Below are 8,204 nucleotides of genomic sequence, written 5' to 3'. Positions count from 1 at the left end.
AAAGGTAAAACATTAACTATAAAAATGTCCATTTTATTTTAAATATTCTTTTATAAATTAACATAAGGGTACATTAAATTAGTGCGCAGTCAGGATCAACTAACTATGAAAATCGATCCAATGTGACAGTTCCACTTCCTCATCTTCATAGAGAGCCCAATCTTTCTTCGACCCTAGGCATCTGCAGCGAGATCAGATCTCACTAGTTAAAAGTGATCCTTCAGTCTGTCAAGCAGCCATGCCAGCCACAAATGTGGGAACCGTGCCTGACACTCCGACCTTCTGATTTGCTGACCACAAATTTGAGGTTCATTTTCCACACCACATGGAATGCTTATTTTCTGAACTTCAGCATCCCACTGCCCCTTTGGGTTTGATAATTCACCAAAACAACATGCAAACTTAACCTAGAGTATACCATCCACACAACTATAGATTTATTATAGCCAAAGGGTTACAAACAAAGAAATGACTTGGGGAGGTTCCCCATACAACGTTTCTGTGTTCCAAGGGATATATTACACGACAGAAAGCAAAAATTTTATCAATCAAGAAGCCCTCTGAGCTTTGGTGGGTTTTTTTGTTTGTTTTTTTATCAGCCAGTCTTTCATGATAGGATAAAGCATGCTTCCAAGGCTAATTGATATCAGCAGTATTGAAGGACAAGATGGGTAAAACATTGAATGACGCAGACAGCATCAAAAGAAAATGACCAACTACGCTCCGTGCTCACGAGCGCGGCAGGCAAGACGTCAGAAGGGCTGCTCTGCAGCAATCTGCTACAGGAGACCTCTGCAGGGTCCCGCAAACAAGGATGTAACTCGGAGGCCCCATTCATGGTATTCTCCATCGCATCGAGCGCAGGCGAAGCTGGACAATGACTGTACGGACGTTGATGGAGAGTGGATGCGCTGGCACAGTGGTGCTGCGGAAGAACACTGAAAGTACCATGGGCGGCTAACAGGACAAGATCAACAGCCACAGTGCTCCTCAGAGGCCCTGATGGTGAGACTTTGTTGTACATACTTTGGACATGTTGTCAGGAGAAGGGCGCTGTAGTTGGAAAAGTAGAGTGGCAGAAAACGAGGAGAAGGCCCTCATGGAGAGGGGTTGACGTGACGGTTGCAGCCATGGACTCCAGAGAAGGAACAGTTGTGAGGATGGCGTGGGTCTGAATAGTGTTATGTTGCGTTGTGCATACGGTCGTGATGAGTTGAAACCAACTTGATGGGCACCTAGCAACTGCAACAACAACAACAAAAATCGACTGGCATATAGTCAATAGCCACTCTAGGTGCCCTGATTGCACAGGGTCGAACTGCCCGCTGTGAGTTTTAGAGACTGGAACTCTTTAGGAGAGTAGAAAGCCTGATCTTCCTCCCTTGGAGAGACTGATGGTTTTGAAATACTAGTCTTACAATTAGCATCTACATTCATACCCACTAGCTCATCCACCTCCCAGGTGAGTATTTTCTAAGCTGGCCAGCCCCCATTTACCAGCACAAAATGTTAGGTGTGGCCTGAAGTCCCTGCCCAAGGCCAAAGAATCGCTTCAAGGGTATTTCTCAGGTGCCAACACACATTACCCTAATCCTGTGCTCCATGGCTGACGTTACTTTCTTTTGACGTTAAGAAATGAGCATTAAATCCATGGCAGAGGAATAATAGTGAGGGTAGGACAATCTTATCAAATCATAATTTAAAAGCCTACTTAATCACTGGTATTTAGTAAAAGCTTTCCTTCTCAGCTAAAACTATATTATTATGAATTAATTAACTATGCAATATCATTTGCATATTTTCCCACAGCCAGTTACTTTAGTCATTGTGTGATTATTCTATTTGATTGTTTTAATTCCCAAGAGAGATTTAAAGTTATTTTTGAATTGCTCTTTTCAACATAATTGCAATTTTGTTTTTATAGAAATATAATTTAAAAATTATTCTGCTTGGAATATAAACTACTTAAGACCTAAAAATATTATCAAGAGAAAATCAGTCCTTGTCAGCACTTCCTCATTGAAATATTCTAGGAATTGTTAGTCAGTTAAAAAACAAACAAACAAACAAACTAAAAATAAGGGGCATTTAAGGGATTTGGACCTTGATTGGCAACTCCCTAGGAACCGTAGCACTAATTGAAAATACCAGGATTTCATCTGCTTTTGAGGAAAGTTCCCTAGGCCTTGATTCTATTTTCCAGATTATAATTGTACTAAGGAATTCTTTTTTCCTCACTAATTTTGGTCTCTGATAATCTATTAGTGCTGTAATTACCTTGAGGCAATGGCTTAGAGTGAACTATGTATGTTCCAGATTGCTGACGCACGTTTTCTTGCTTTAATCATTGGCAGAAACGTCTGCACAATTATAGGAACTACTTCTATACACATACCCCCTCCCCCACACACACAGATATCCTGATTTATATGGTTTTGGAGTCCAAGGGGATAACAAACTTCCAATGTAACTTAAGGAGGGCATTGTAAACGTTGTTTTCTAAGAGGAAAACCAAGATAAAGACAAAGATACATCATCCAGACGAGGGACACCATCGGCAAAAGGTCACAATAATGTTCACGCATTTACAAAGATTAAGAAACTTAAATAGAGATACAGGAGGGCAAAGGAAAATTGTCACTAAAGCATGATTGGTAGCAGAACAAAACATCACAATTTCAGGTGGAACTACTTAATCAGGAAGGGGGCCATAATTCTAAACAGAAAGGTTTATAAGATTTACACTCTGATCAAGACAGTCATCAGAATGTTACTCATGACTACGGGACCCTGGGTACACCCCAATTTCCAGGAAGGGCACACACAGGCACACGAAAGTCCCCAAGGGCTAATCAGTATCTTTAAGCACCTGCAAGGTAACTAAGAGCAATTCACTTTCTAAATGCACGTGAATCTCTGCATGCTGCTGGTTATCGGTCAGAAGAACGCAATGGAGGTTGTGTTTATGTGGAGACTCTATAATGGACTTTCACTATAAACTGCAGTTTTGTGCAGACTTAGTGCTCAGAAATTTAAGCTCAAATACAATAAAGCAGATCAACTATGCACCAGAAACTGTCTAGAATTCTACTTAAATATCTTTGAAGAACATACAACCTAAATTTATAAAATTGAGTTATATCGCTTTCTTGTCTGTGAATAACTAACACATCTGTTAACCACTTAAAGAATAGACCAAATTGGATGAGCTTTGTGCTACTTTGGAATTGCACACAGATTTTATGAAAATTGTTTTTTTTTGTTTTTAATTCTTACAGAGAGAGGGTTGTCAGACTTAGCAAATAAAAATATGAGACAAGTTATTTTTGAAGTTTAGCTAAATGTTTATTTTTTCTCACAAGTATTATCCAAATAGCACATCTCTTTTATTTTATCTGGCAAGCCTATGCAAGCAGCTCATCAGTTTATCAAAGAAATATTTGTGCCATTTTTCAACAACAAATATTTAATTCCATAATGCTGTGATGAAAAAAGATTTATTTAAGCAATTCCTTGATATTATTAAATAGTTCAAAATGTCTTCCTGGTTGCTGAAGTTCCTAAGCAGAATCACTTATATTTATCTGAAAAATGCTGTCGCCTAGAGAAAATGCAAGCTATAATAACAATCTAAATAGACATCCATTTTAAAAAGAGCTGTGTACTTAAGGTCTGTATATATAATTTGTACAACTTGTTTTGTTTTTTAACTATTTTTCAAACATAACAGGATTCTTGCTGTTCAGAATATTCTACTTGTCTAAACCCCTTGCTACTTCAAGTCCTTTCCCAAATAGTACCCTCCCAGTGAAGTTAATTCTATTTGATTTAAAATGGCAAGTTGTTCTGTAGTCTAGAACTCTCCATTTACTTTTATCTTTTACTAAGGCGCTTGTTCAGGGGGAAAGTAGAAAGAGGAAAACGTATTCCATTGCATTATATGTTCTGAGGATTTGTGATGTGGTCCTTTTCCAGACGGCCCTGTGCTGGAGGCGAGGCGCGAGCAGAATGAGCGACAGTTGCTGCTCCGGGCACACCAAGCACCTATTTGAAACTCTCTCCGAAATGCAGCAGAGCCATTCAAAAGAGCAAACGGCATGGGTGCGTTCGTAAAATATGTGTTGTCTTAGCCACGCTTACCAGACTCAAACATGCAAATTACACACTATATGAATTTGGGTATAGATAGCTTCTTTCAAGACTGGTGAATACAAGCATTAAATTTATCATTATTTCATGCATTGAATACAGATTTCTTACTATTGAGCCAATGTGTTTTTTGAAACCATGCAGCAAGATAGCATTTAAGATCAGGGTATCGTTAAAACATCAGACAGATTCTGTTCCTCCAGTACTCGTTAAATCATCGTTCGTTTTATTAATGATTGGAGGCCTTTCACCTGTTTTGAGCCCTCTTCTTGACTCTCTGTAAGAATGCTGGGAACTTGCAAGTCAGTGTGAATATCCTTGCCTATTGAAGTCAGCTTATTCTGCAAATTTGCATCATAAGTTGAAGGAGATGTTGACTATGTTAATACACTTTGGTCACTTAAACTTAGAAGTTATTGAAAGTACTCTATGCCATGGCCTATGATAACTTTTTCAAAGTCCCATCTTCTCTTCTTTGAAGCCATTATTACTATGATATGAAAAATAATTCCATCAGCTGATCACCATTTCCATAGAAAATATGTCAAATAATAATTATTCTTCTCATAAATAGGGATATAGATCACAAAGTAATATAGCCAAAATGATTCTTAGGATTAAGCTTAGGACCATAGCGACTCGCACCAGCTTTCATATAGTCAAGTCTGCCTTGTGTCAACTCCAGGGGCATCGAGTAGAACTGTGTTACAGGGGCTTCTCAGTAACTGGTATTTGGGCCTTTCTTCCAAATATCTCTGGTGAGCTCGAACCTACAGGTTTCCAGTCCATCCTCAAGCATGAATCATTTGCACTAGAGTTCTAGGAAGCCACAACTAGCCCTAGAAAGCATGCTTGATGCTTCACCCACTGGCTCTTCTTCGCCCTCGCGGCGTAGGTCACGCTGCCCTCCTCCAGCACATCTCCAGTAACAGGAGGAAACCTGGTCATCTTCCCTTTTTAATGCTGGGAGCGATCATTTGCGAAAGAAAAATTTTAAGCCAAACATTGCCTTTTGGCTTAACATTTATGTTTTTTTCAGCATTTGATACAAGAGGAGAACTTTCACAATCAGACTTCAAAAGATGAAAATATAGAATATTCAGTCTGTCAGGCAGAAGCGTGAGTAAGCAGGGCAGCCGGGCGAGGAGACAGAGCGGGTGACAACACTTCAAGGACACTAGTAGAGGCCAGACCCCCTCCCCCACCCCTCTTCGGTGGCCTTCAGGGCCAGGTGCAGAAGACTCGCGGTTACAGATAACTTTGAACGCTGTTGCTTAGCTCCGGACCCGCAGACAACAAAGTTACAGTGGAAAATTCCCCAGGTACACCCTTCCCCAGAACTGAACTATAAAACTCCTCACCTCCCTGCCTGGTGTGCGAGTTCTCTGGCCCTGAATTAGGGGCCCATGAACTTCGCCCGGGAGCTCTGAAATAAACCTTTGAAGCTGTTTTCTACCTTTGCCTTCTTTCTTTCCCGCCGTCGCCAAATCAACTTCACACATTGAAGTGCTTAGAGAGAAGATGGGGGCCGCATGAAGGCAAAAGCAAAATGGTAAATTCATAGTGTAAGGAAGGAGACAAAACCTGAGCTAGATTGCACAAAAATAAAATAAGTGCTTATCACTTGTCTCAGAATATGAGCATTTCTTTTTTTAAACCAAAATATTAAATCCTTTGAAATGTTCCCAAAAGATCAGAATCTAAAATTGATTCCCACCCTTGAATTCAAGGATTAGCATTTCATGAGCTTCTGCCCCCTAGCTGGTGAATCTCGTCTTCCTAACATGAGCTATCAAGACACTCAGCATCTTTCACAGCACATCTGAGTCACAACCAGACACCTCTATCCCCAAAATAAATGGATGCTGAACTCTGAATAAAACATGCCTATTTCATTTTAATCTCAAATTTGTGAGTGTGTTCACCCTGGTTAGTCTATTGTTGGAAATAGTTTAAATAGCAATTCATTTTTTTACCCATTCCATGTTGAAAATGAGTTGAAAATGAGTCGGTCAAAGGTTAACCTTAGTATCTCTTCATAAATGGAAAAGAATAATTATTTGATGCATTGAATTTTTTTCCTGTACTCCCAATCAGCTCTAATAAACTATGTTTACAAGAGTTTATAAAGATGCTAATTTTTTAGAAATTCCATAAACTATACTCGCCTCATGGTAGAATTTCTAAAGTAGTTGATTTTTCTTCCCTAAAATAAGTGGTGTTCAGGAAGCATACTTCTAAAAGATGTGGAAATATATTAGGTCAAAGAAGAATATACACTATTTTAAAACAAAATCAAAATCACTGTTTATTGCCTTTTATAATGCTCATAGTTTTTTTTTTGCAAATCTACCTTGTAGAATTACATAAGAAACTGCCTACACAGTAAGTTAAACTGATTAGGCATTTGTTGTTGCTGTTGTTGTTTATTATTTATGTATGTTGTTATCTTTTTTCTCCCATGTGTGTGTTTGGTATTTTTCCATGTGTGCCTCTATCCATATGTATACCTGTGTCTCTTTATTTACAATTGAATGATTGGTTTTCTTTCACCTACCCTCCCTTTCCTTTCACACTCCTCCGAGCCTTCCTGTACCTTCAAAGTCTGCTCCTTTAGGTGGGAAAACAGTTTTTTTCTTGATTTTTTTCTTTTCCAACAGTGTTCTCATGCAGTATTTGTCTTTAGGGGATTGACTAATTTTGCTGACCATAATGTCATCTATATTCATGCATACCATGCTGTTTTTGTTGGTAGGGCCATTGAGCTGACTGTCACCCATAGCGACCTTGTGCACGCACATCAGAGATCAACACTGCATGGTCCTGCACCACCCTCACAATTGTTCCTGTACTTGAAGCCATTGATGAAGCCACTGTCTCAATGAACCTCATCCATGGATTTCCTATCTACGGCCACCCCTTCATATTATCATACATGATGTTCTTCTCCAGAGACTGGTCTCTCCTGACAATATATTTGAAGTATGTAACACGCAAGATGAAGTTTTGCCATTCTTGCCTCTAAGGAACATTCTGGTCTGTCTTCTTCCAGTACAGTTTGGTTTGTCCTTTTAGCAGTCAATAGCTCTGTCAACATTCTTATCCAGCATCACAATTCAAATGCACACACTCTTCTACGGTGTTTTCAATTCAATGTCCAACATTCACATGCATATGACGCGGTGAAGGATACCATGGCTTGGGTCGGGCACACTCTAGTCTTCACAGGGAAAGCCTGAAGTGGCCTTGTGCAGCACATGTAGCTAATGCAATACACCTTTTTCAGCTCCCGACTCTTGCTTCTATGAGCATTGATTTTGGACCCAAGCAAAAAGAAATCGGTGACAACTCTATCTTTTCTCCATTATCATGATTTTACTGGCTGTTCCAGTTGTAAAGATTTTGGTTTTCTTTACATTTCATAGTAATCCATACTGAATATTTCTATTCCTTGATGTCCATCAGCAAGTGCTTCAATTCCTCCTAACCTTCTGCATGCAAGGTTGTGTCATCTGCATACTTCAGGTTGCTAATAGACCTTCTCCCAATTCTGATGTCACACTGTTCTTCATATAATCCAGGTATTCTAATGAATTGCCCAGTATGTAGATTGAACAAGCATGGTGAAAACATAAAACTCAGATCCACACCTCTTCCTGATTTTAAACTATGCACTACTTCCTGTTCTCTTTTCACAACTACTTCCTGATCCCTATACAAGTTCTGAATGAGCACAATTAAGTATTCTGAAATTCCCATTCTTCCCAAGTTACCCACAGTTTATCATACTCCACAGAATCAAAAGCTTTTGCATAGTCAATGAAACAGAAGTAAACATCTTTGTGGTATTCTCTGCTTTGAACCAAGATCTATCTGACATCAGCAATGATCTCCCTTGTTCCATGCCCTCTTCTGCATCCGGCCTGAACTTCTGGAAGTGCCATGCCATATACTGCCACAACCATTGTGGGATGATCTCAAGTAAAATATACTTCTGCATTATATCAATGATACCGGTCTACAGTTTGAGAATTATGTGAGGTCATCATAGGCAA

Source organism: Tenrec ecaudatus, chromosome 1 (genome assembly GCF_050624435.1).
Source record: "Tenrec ecaudatus isolate mTenEca1 chromosome 1, mTenEca1.hap1, whole genome shotgun sequence".
Taxonomy (NCBI): domain Eukaryota; kingdom Metazoa; phylum Chordata; class Mammalia; order Afrosoricida; family Tenrecidae; genus Tenrec; species Tenrec ecaudatus.
The sequence above is the reverse complement of the archived record's forward strand: the minus strand, read 5'-3'. Positions refer to the sequence as shown.